Here is a 10,502-nt window from a genome sequence, read left to right as displayed (position 1 = left end):
TCTACAAAAGAGAGGAACTAGTTATCCTCTTAGTTTTCAAAAGTTATAAATAAGAAACTATATTTACATTTACATAACTTGAGTGCAACTGCTGTGTTCCTCAAATACAAATGTTTTGCATCCTCATTATTTGCATGCTGCCCCTGAAGCATGTAACTGAGCATGTTATTTGTGAAGATTCTTTTTTCTCTGACTGATGCCATCACCACTTCTGTGAGCATGCTCTTCTTTATTTCTATGTATCAGTCAGAACCCATTTTATCATGGAACATTCCTTAACATGTCTCTTCCCCATCTTGAATTTTAAGCCTAAAATTTTTTTGTAAAAGTTGATCTTATTCAACTAGTTTCATCAACTTGGAGACTCTTGGTCTATAGAAGTTTAGATACAACAAATTAAAAAGAAATGCAGAACAGTCTTATGGACTCTGTGGGAGAGGGAGAGGGTGGGAAGATTTGGGAGAATGGCGTTGAAACATGTAAAATATCATGTATGAAATGAGTTGCCAGTCCAGGTTCGACGCACAATACTGGATGCTTGGGGCTGGTGCACTGGGACGACCCAGAGGGATGGTGTGGGGAAGGAGGGGGGAGGAGGGTTCAGGATGGGTAACACATGTATACCTGTGGCGGATTCATTTTGATGTTTGGCAAAACTAATACAATTATGTAAAGTTTAAAAATAAAATAAAATTAAAAAAAAAAGAAATGCAGAGTACAAGAAGGTACACAATAGCAATAAGAAGTAACATCTAATAGTAATGACTAGTAGCAAGAGGAGAAACAAAAAATAACAAGGAGCCCACTTAAGGCAATAAACTTAGGAACCTGGCCATTTAAATAAGATCAAGAAATGACCCAGAGTACATCTTTGGAAAAGAGCATTAAAAATAACTTGGGATCATAGCAATAACTACAAGTTGTCAGTTATCAATAAGAAATTAAATAATGACCAATGGACTTCAACAGAAAATGTAGTGAGTGGTTTCATTTCGGGCTTCCCTTGTGGGTCAGCTGGTAAAGAATCTGCTTTCATTTCAAAAATGTTTGGTATTAAAGTGATAAATATGAGAATCACTTAAAGATATAGTTTCAATTAACTTACAAACTAGCTACAATTCATTTTAATGAATGATGCATTGAGAATTGTTACTGTGCTTTTAACCATCTCTTAGATTGGCATTAGAAACATTTATTCCACTCCTTTTTGTGAAATATCCGTCATCTCAAGAACTCTTTAGAAAACATTTTTAAACTTTATGGAAAGTATTTTTGACTAGAAAATTTAACCTTAAAATTAAAATATCAAAGGAAAGAATTGGAGAGTCTACTAGCAATAAATGCTGGAGAGGGTGTGGAGAAAAGGGAACCCTCTTACACTGTTGGTGGGAATGCAAACTAGTACAGCCACTATGGAGAACAGTGTGGAGATTCCTTAAAAAACTGGAAATAGAACTGCCTTATGATCCAGCAATCCCACTGCTGGGCATACACACCGAGGAAACCAGAATTGAAAGAGACACGTGTAACCCAGTGTTCATCACAGCACTGTATATAATAGCCAGGACATGGAAGCAACCTAGATGTCCATCAGCAGATGAATGGATAAGAAAGCAGTGGTACATATACACAATGGAGTATTACTCAGCCATTAAAAAGAATACATTTGAATCAGTTCTAATGAGGTGGATGAAACTGGAGCCTAATATACAGAGTGAAGTAAGCCAGAAAGAAAAACACCAATACAGTATACTAACTCATATATATGGAATTTAGAAAGATGGTAACAATAACCCTGTATGTGAGACAGCAAAAGAGACACAGATGTATAGAACAGTCTTTTGGACTCTGTGGGAGAGGGAGAGGGGGTGATGATTTGGGAGAATGGCATTGAAACATGTATAATATCATATAAGAAATGAATTGCCAGTCCAGGTTCGATGCAGAATACAGGATGCTTGGGGCTGGTGCACTGGGATGACCCAGAGGAATGGTATGGGGAGGGAGGTGGGAGGGGGGTTCAGGATGGGGAGCATGTGTACACTCGTGGCAGATTCATGTTGATGTATGGCAAAACCAATACAATATTGTAAAGTAAAAAAATAAATAAATAAATAAATAAAAAGAATTGGAGAAATACATTGTATTTCCAGCTAGAATCAACATTGTTCTCAATGCGTGCTGTCATTTCAATTGTGTCTGTGTTCCTCTGTCCATGGGGATTCTCTGGGCAAGAATACTGGAGTGGGCTGCCATGCCTTCCTTCAGGGGATCTTCCCAACCCAGGGATTGAATCTGCATCTCTCTCTTACATCTTCTGCATTGGCAAGAGGGTTCTTTACCACTAGCACCACATGGGAGATCCGAAAAATGACCCAAGGAAGCTGTTAGGTGCTAACACACATAAAGAATAGAATTTAATTTTTTATCCTCCTTTATAATTTTTTATGATTTCCATGAGAGTGAGTGAGGGATTCCCATCCTAAATCTCAACAGTGATGTAAGATCCTTTCATAATTAGGTTTCTAAGATTTATTATATATGATGAGTTTAGATCCTAGATGTCATAGGTGAGAAATTGGAGGGCATTAAATAACTAGGCAGCCTGAGCAGTTTATTTGTAAAGAATGGGATTCTAGGAAGTTCCTTGGTGTCTAGTGGTTAAGAATCCACTTTGCAATGCAGGGGACTCAGGTTCAAGCCTTGGTCAGGGAACTAAGATCCCAGAAGCCACAGAGCAATCTAAGCCTGCACACTACAACTACAAAGTCTGCACATTCCGAAGCCTGAATACCACAACTAGAGAGTTTGTGTGTCGCAACTAGAGAGTTGTGCAGCACAATGCATGCCATGATGCAGTCTAATTAATTAACAAAAAGACTGGGACTCCAACTCACAGTCTCTACATTTGCCATTTCAAGACATAAGGTTTTCTCTTTTTTTGATAATCTGATTTTCACAAACAAATCTATGAGAGGGGGATTGGTTACAGAATTGCAGAACCCATGATCTTTAAGCTTAATATCATAATCTGGCAGCCTAAGTAGATACCTCCTTATGCAGACACATTTTATGGCCACCAACGATTCCATCTGAATCATAACTTCACAGATTTAAAGATTAAATCTGAAATAAGGATGACTCCTTAAATTCAAGGAATTTTTTTGTTCCTCTTGAATGTTGGGAGACATAACTGATGTTACTGACACTAGATAGTATTTCTTAGGGTATAGGTCTTAATATTTATGAGGTTTCTTACATGGTAAATTCATTCCCTCTTACCATGAAAAAGATTTCTTCCCAGATTGACCTCCTTCAAATTACTTTTTCTGCCTTCCCTCAGAGCCTGTGAACCCAATTAAATGAAAGAAATTTCCATCTGTTCAGTTTCTGTACTTTACTAGACTGTGAGCCTCTGTGTCCCTGTCTTGGTTTTGAGAGAGTGAATACTTTCCGTGAAAAAACAGTTTCAGGCCATTTGACAGTTGGGAAGCACACGAAAAGAACACACAAAAGATGCGGTCTCTGTTCTCACTCTTACTGTGAGATGGAGTGTTCAAATTCGAAGGAGAATTCCTCTCTTTTTCTGATTTTTGGTGGATGAATAGAGGTAATTGTCTGTTTTACTTTGAACTTACTTCTTTCTCTCTTCTACTCACAGGAAAGCCCCAGGAATTAAGGAAGAAGCATGATTTAATCACCTGGAAGAAATGAGAGCCCAGAAAACATAGACTTAAGGAATCAGTAGCTAATACATATATACTATAATAAATATTTAGGAAGTAAAAAAGATGAGCATGCATTCAATAAGATAGGAAGAGAGTCAATGATCAGCTAACTATAAGGCTTATCCTGCAAAATTCATAGTTGCTACCCAATAAGATGGTGATACCCAGTGACCAGAGGAAATGTTTAGTGTCTAGCAGTTTCTTGAACACTTGTAATGACCTTAGATTTGTAGAGTAACATTTCTCAATTGCCCTACAAAAAAATCCCTGCTTTCCTTAAATTGTGAGACTATTCCTTCTTCAGGCTTTCCCGGTGGCTTGGTCAGTAAAAAATCTTCCTCCAATGCAGGAGGCCCAGGTTCGATCCCTGAGTTGGGAAGATCCCCTAAAGAAAGAAATGGCTACCCACTTCAGTATTCTTGCCTGGAGAATTCCATGGACAGAGGAGCCCGGCAGGCTGTAGTCCATGGGGTCACAAACAGTGGGCACAACTGAGCAACTAACACACACACACACACACACATGCACACTACTTCTTCAGCTTTATGAAGACTTCATTATAAACTCCACAACAAATGGAGGGATCATGGTGTCTCATTTTACCATGTTCCAGAATGGTAGAAGCTCCAGAACCTAAAAGGATTGGAGTGAAAAAGGTGATTGAAGGGCAGATAAACAGGGAGGTCCTTTCGAAGCTGCTTATGTATAACTAAGGCACTGTATTTGTGTCGATTTCTCAGGCACTTAACGCAGCCTTGGTGAGAAGGGCAACTCTGTTCACCAGAGTCACCGCCGGTGCAGCCACAGCTTCAGAAAACTTTCTGCAAAATGAAATATAATGTCCTGTACACACGTTGCCTCTGTTTAGTCTCTAAGTCATGTCTGATTCTTTGTGACTCCACTGACTGCCGGCCACCAGGCCCTTCTGCCCATGGATTTCCCAGGCAAGTATACTGAAGTGGGTTGGGTTGTGATTTGCTTCTTCATGTACACATTGCTATATTTTAAATAGATGATCAACAATCAATATAGTGCAGGGAATTCTGCTTAATACTCTGTAATAACCTCAATGGGAAAAGAATTTTAAAAAGAATAGATACAAGTATATGTACAACTGAATGAGTTTGCTGTACACCTGAAGCTACATTGCTCATCAACTATATCACAGTATAAAATAAAAATTTAAAAAATATATAGTGAAAAATGAAATATAAGGAAAGGACAAGAGGATATTATTTGCCAGGTTCTATAGTTTTAATTCTACTTTTCTATTGGTCAGAATAATTTCGACATCTTAAATATAGCAGAAAATCTTTAAATCTGCCTGGCAAACTGTCGAAACCTGAAACTGCTGACATGACCCTCAGGTCAAGTTCACTGTAATTTAGATGGCTTATATTGCAGAACCCTATGCTTCTCCTGTCTGGTTGGCTAACGTGTTCAAAATGGGATTGAACCTCCTGTTCAGCTTTTCTTGTTCTTTGTTCCAATATGCCCGAGGAGGGTCAGATATCTTCCAGAACCTTTCTTTAGGTATTATTACTTCTTATTGCTGGCGATTAAGTCCCTAACTTCACATTTCATAGAAGGCAAGCGATTCGGGAATCTTGGGGCAAAGAAACCAATGTGGGGAACCAAACGGTGGTGCAAGTCTTCTTACTGGGCCAGACCCCCGCAGAGGACAACCATCCTGACCTTTCACATATGCTGAAATTTGAGAGTGAGAAGCACCAAGTCATTCTTTTGTGGAACTACAGAGATACATTCTTCAACTTGTCTCTGAAAGAAGTACTCGTTCTCAGGTGGGTGAGCACTTCCTGCCCAAATGCCGAGTTTGTGTTCAAGGGCGATGATGATGTTTTTGTGAACACCCATCATCTCCTGAATTACTTGAATAGCTTATCCAGGAACAAAGCCAAAGATTTGTTTATTGGTGGCGTGATTCATAATGCTGGACCTAATCGGGATAAGAAACTCAAGTACTACATTCCGGAAGTTGTTTACACTGGCGTCTACCCGCCTTATGCAGGAGGAGGTGGATTCCTCTACTCCAGCCACCTGGCCCTGAGACTGTACAATGTAACTGACCGGGTCCTTCTCTACCCCATCAATGATGTTTATACTGGTATGTGCCTTCAGAAACTCGGCCTCGCTCCAGAGAGACACAAAGGCTTCAGGACATTTGATATAGAAGAGAAAAGCAGGAGTAACATTTGTTCCTATATAGATTTGATGTTGGTACATAGTAGAAAACCTCAAGAGATGATTGATATTTGGTCTCAGTTGCAGAATGCTCATTTAAAATGCTGAATTATGTGCAAACTACATTTTACATAGAAATGTATCTCAAATAGTTCCCATTTGTGTTCTCTTCCATTAGAGGTCATTTCTATGTAAAACCATCAAAATTGCCTTTATAGGTCATGTCCATTTGACGGCCTTTAAACCCTTCAGTTCAGATGGTAAAGCGTCTGCCTGCAATGCGGGAAACCTGGGTTCGATCCCTGGGCCAGGAAGATCCCCTGAAGAAGGAAATGGCAACCCACTCCAGTATTCTTGCCTGGAGAATCCCATGGACAGAGGAGCCTGGGGGGCTACAGTCCACAGGATCGCAAAGAGTTGGACACGACTGAGTGACTTCACTCACTCACTCACTCATTGGTCAGAACCCAACAAGGTGAATTTCTAAAACTTTTGCTTAGACTAGGGTCTATGTCTTAAACCAAACCAATTTCTTCCTCTGCTTTATACTTTGCCTAGCTATGTGCATGAGTATGCATCAGTACTTGTTTTATTTATTTATTTGCTCCAGATCTCTTTGCTTCTTGACTGTTTTAACTTCATCTCCCCTACTCCAATGCTTGATATAGGCTTGCAGGTTCCAATCTCTGACATTCCTGTGAAGTGAAATTAAGTGAAAGTCACTCAGTTGTGTCTGACTCTTTGCAATCCCATGGACTGTAGCCCCTGTCAGGCTCCTCTGTCCATGGAAATCTCCAGGCAAAAATACTGGAGTGGGTAGCCATTCCCTTCCCCAAGGGATTCTCCAAACCCAGGGATAGAACCCAGGTCTCCCACATTGCAGGTGGATTCTTTATTGTCTGAGCCATGAGGGAAGCCCTTAGTTTTATTTAACAAGCTCTGCTGCTGCTGCTAATTCACTTTAGTCGTGTCCGACTCTGTGCGACCCCATAGACGGGAGCCCACCAGGCTTCCCCGTCCCTGGGATTCTCCAGGCAAGAACACTGGAGTGGGTTGCCATTTCCTTCTCCAATGCATGAAAGTGAAAAGTGAAGTCGCTCAGTCATGTCTGACTCTTCATGACCCCATGGATTGCAGCCTACCAGGCGCCTCCGTCCATGGGATTTATACAGTTCTGATTAGAACAGTGTCAGTCACTATACTAAGCATATGACACACACTATCTCATTTAATCATTATAACTACCCAGAAGCTAGTTACAATTGCTGTCCCCATTCTGAAGATATTTACAACATTTACAAAATATTTCCAACCAGTGAAACTTGCCTGGGTCTTGACATCCAGGGTAATTTACCAGAGGACAATCTCACATGCATGGAGTGTCCACATGACAGAGCTTAACTATTCAGTCTCTAAACCCTCCAGAGATGAAACTGACACAGAGCCCTGGCCCAGAGCCCTAGGTAAACAAAAGCAGACAACCACCATAAATTTTCATTAATGTGAGCTATTTGGTGTGGCCCAAAGCCTAAGATATACAAAGACACTCTTCTCAGACAATATATTCCAGGGACTTAGAGGTTATTTCACAGAAGCTAGTCAGGAACCACTTCTTTGTCTGGAATGTGCAGGGTTTGAACACCCTAAGCCTACTGGATTAACTTCTTGTTGTTGTTTTAGTCACTAGTCATATTCAACTCTTTTGTGACCTTATGGACTGTAGCCCACCAGGAATGATGATGGATACTTTACCATATTTCACAAAATAGTAGATATATAAATAGATCTTCAATCAACATTAGTTCTTACCTCCTTACATTTTTGTAATTCATTTTTTGAAATATAATATATAGAGAGAGAGATTGCATAAAACATAAAGACAGTTAACAAACTGAAAAGAAAATGACAGATTCCCCAACATAAAAATGGGCACAAAACTTTAATCAGCTCATTGTCAAAGAGAAAATCCAAATTTTCAAAGACATACAAGAAGGTGTTCAACCTCCCTGATAAACATGGAAATCATACACTTTATCAAAGTCTAAATTTAATTGAAACCACTATTCTCTTTCTAAATAATATGAAGTCCTTACAAATCTTAATTCCACTGACTCCATTAGAAAATCTCAATGAATTATCTTTGTCTAATATTTTAATTTTTTTAACTTCAGCTTGATATTATTACTGTTCTGTATGGTCAACATTTGTTTACCTTCACTCACATATTAATACTTTTCTTTGCTCTTCATTTCTTTTGCATATTATACATCTCATCTGGAATCATTTGCCTTCAACTTGAGACATTCAACATTCCTAATGAATATTTAAAAATGTCTATTTTCCCATAAATCTTGAAGGACATGTTTAATGGTTATAGAATTCTAGGTTGGCAGTTATTGCTTTTATTCACTTTACAGATATTTGGTTAAATCATAAGAAATTGATGATGTTTGACAATTTTGGGCTTCCCTGGTGGCTCAGATGGTAAAAAAAAAAAAAAAAAAAAAAAATCTTCCTGTAATGCGGGAGACCTGGGTTTGAACCCTGGGTTGGGAAGATCTCCTGGAGGAAGGCATGGTAACCCACTCCAATGTTCTTGCCTAGAGAATCCCCATGTGCAGAGGAGCCTGGCAGGCTAGAGTCCATGGGGTCACAGAGTCAGACACGACTGAGTGACTAAGCACAGCACAGCACAGCTTGGCAGTTATTGCATTTCTTCACTTTAAAGGTATTTGTTTAAATCATATGAAATTGATGATGTTTGACAACTTTTAATGTACAAAAATAGCACTATCATATGGTTCAACTTAATATTATCCACTGGCTTCCCACTCCATTGTTACCTATTGAAGAGTCTGTTATTAAACTATTGCTTTTTGAAGTAATATCTGTTTTTTTACCCTTAACTGCTTTAAGATTTTTTACTTATCTTTTCTTACTATGTTGTGGTTGGGAGTATGTTATGGAATAAATTGTGTCCCCCTACAACCACCGAATCGCATTAATTTAAAATCCAGCGTATATTGCATAATGTTTGGCTTTTCAGCTTTATCTAGTATTAATCTCTGGTTTCCTTGCTATGATCAGTCACCCACATCATCTGTTTCTACTAAGCTTTACCCTGACTTAGGACATTGTGCTAGACAGTATCTCTCCTTGGAAATACCTGTTTCTAAATATGTGCCTGCTTACTTCTTTCAAATCATTCAGGTCTTAAATAAATTACTCCTCAAAAGACTTTCTTTGACCAACTGAATCAAGACAGATTATTGTTTAAGAAGAAATACCCTTCTGAAATTATCTTGTTAAGTTGCTGGTCTGCCTTCCCATTCCAGCCTCAAGATGTGAACAGGACCCTTGTCTAGTTGTTCTCTGTTGTAATCCTCATGCCCAAAACTATGCCTGGAAAGAGTAGGTACTTCTTAACTATTTGGTAAATTGAATGGAATATCTATAAAATTCCCAGAATAATAATAATAGTAATAATAACAACACCTACAAATTAGAATTCCTATAAGTATTAAATGAAATAGTGAAAGAGAATATTTTACATGTCTGGTTTAGGGTAAACACTGTGTGTGTTACTAGAGACAACCGTACTCCTGGCAGCATCCAGGGTGATAGCTGTATTTTCTCTTTGACTACGTTAGCTCAGCCAGGCAGAGCTTGCTGCTGTTGGTAATAGAAAAACAACTGCAGTTGCCACCTCTTCTTAATATCTTCTGCAGATATTAAGAAGAGGTGGCAAGAATACACAGAAGAACTGTACAAAAAAGATCTTTATGATCAAGATAATCAAGATATTGTGATCACTCACCTAGAGCCAGACATCCTGGAATGTGAAGTCAAGTGGGTCTTATAAAGCATCATTACAAACAAAGCTAGTGGAGGTGATGGAATTCCAGTTGAGCTATTTCAAATCCTGGAAGATGATGCTATGAAAGTGCTGCACTCAATATGCAAGAAAATCTGGAAAACTCAGCAGTGGCCACATGACTGGAAAAGGTCAGTTTTCATTCCAATCCCAAAGAAAGGCAATGCCAAAGAATGCTCAAACTATCACACAATTGCACTCATCTCACACGCTAGTAAAGTAATGCTCAAAATTCTCCAAGTCAGGCTTCAGCAATACGTGAACTGTGAAATTCCAGATGTTTAAGCTGGATTTAAAAAAGGCAGAGGAACCAGAGTTCAAATGGCCAACATCCACTGGATCATCAAAAAAGCAAGAGAGTTCCAGAAAAACATCCACTTCTGCTTTATTGACTATGCCAAAGCCTTTGACTGTATGGATCACAGTAAACTCTGGAAAATTCTTCAAGAGATGGGAATACCAGACCACCTGACTCGCCTCTTGAGAAACCTATATGCAGGTCAGCAAGCACCATTTAGAACCGGACATGGAACAGACTGGTTCCAAATAGGAAAAGGAGTACGCCAAGGCTGTATATTGTCACCCTGCTTATTTAACTTATATGCAAAGTACATCATGAGAAACGCTCGGCTGGAAGAAGCACAGGCTGGAATCAAGATTGCCAGAAGAAATTTCAATAACCTCAGATATGCAGATGA

General features: G+C 39.1%; 1 pseudogene; it reads left to right on the top strand.

Annotated features, from left to right (window-relative positions):
- The first annotated feature begins 4,342 nt into the window (after window positions 1-4,342).
- On the top strand, window positions 4,343-6,163 carry LOC102394827 (annotated as a pseudogene).
- The last annotated feature ends 4,339 nt before the right edge of the window (window positions 6,164-10,502 follow it).

The sequence above is a fragment of the Bubalus bubalis genome, chromosome 1, assembly GCF_019923935.1.
Source record: "Bubalus bubalis isolate 160015118507 breed Murrah chromosome 1, NDDB_SH_1, whole genome shotgun sequence".
NCBI classification, from domain to species: Eukaryota; Metazoa; Chordata; class Mammalia; order Artiodactyla; family Bovidae; genus Bubalus; species Bubalus bubalis.
The sequence above is the reverse complement of the archived record's forward strand: the minus strand, read 5'-3'. Positions and strand labels throughout refer to the sequence as shown.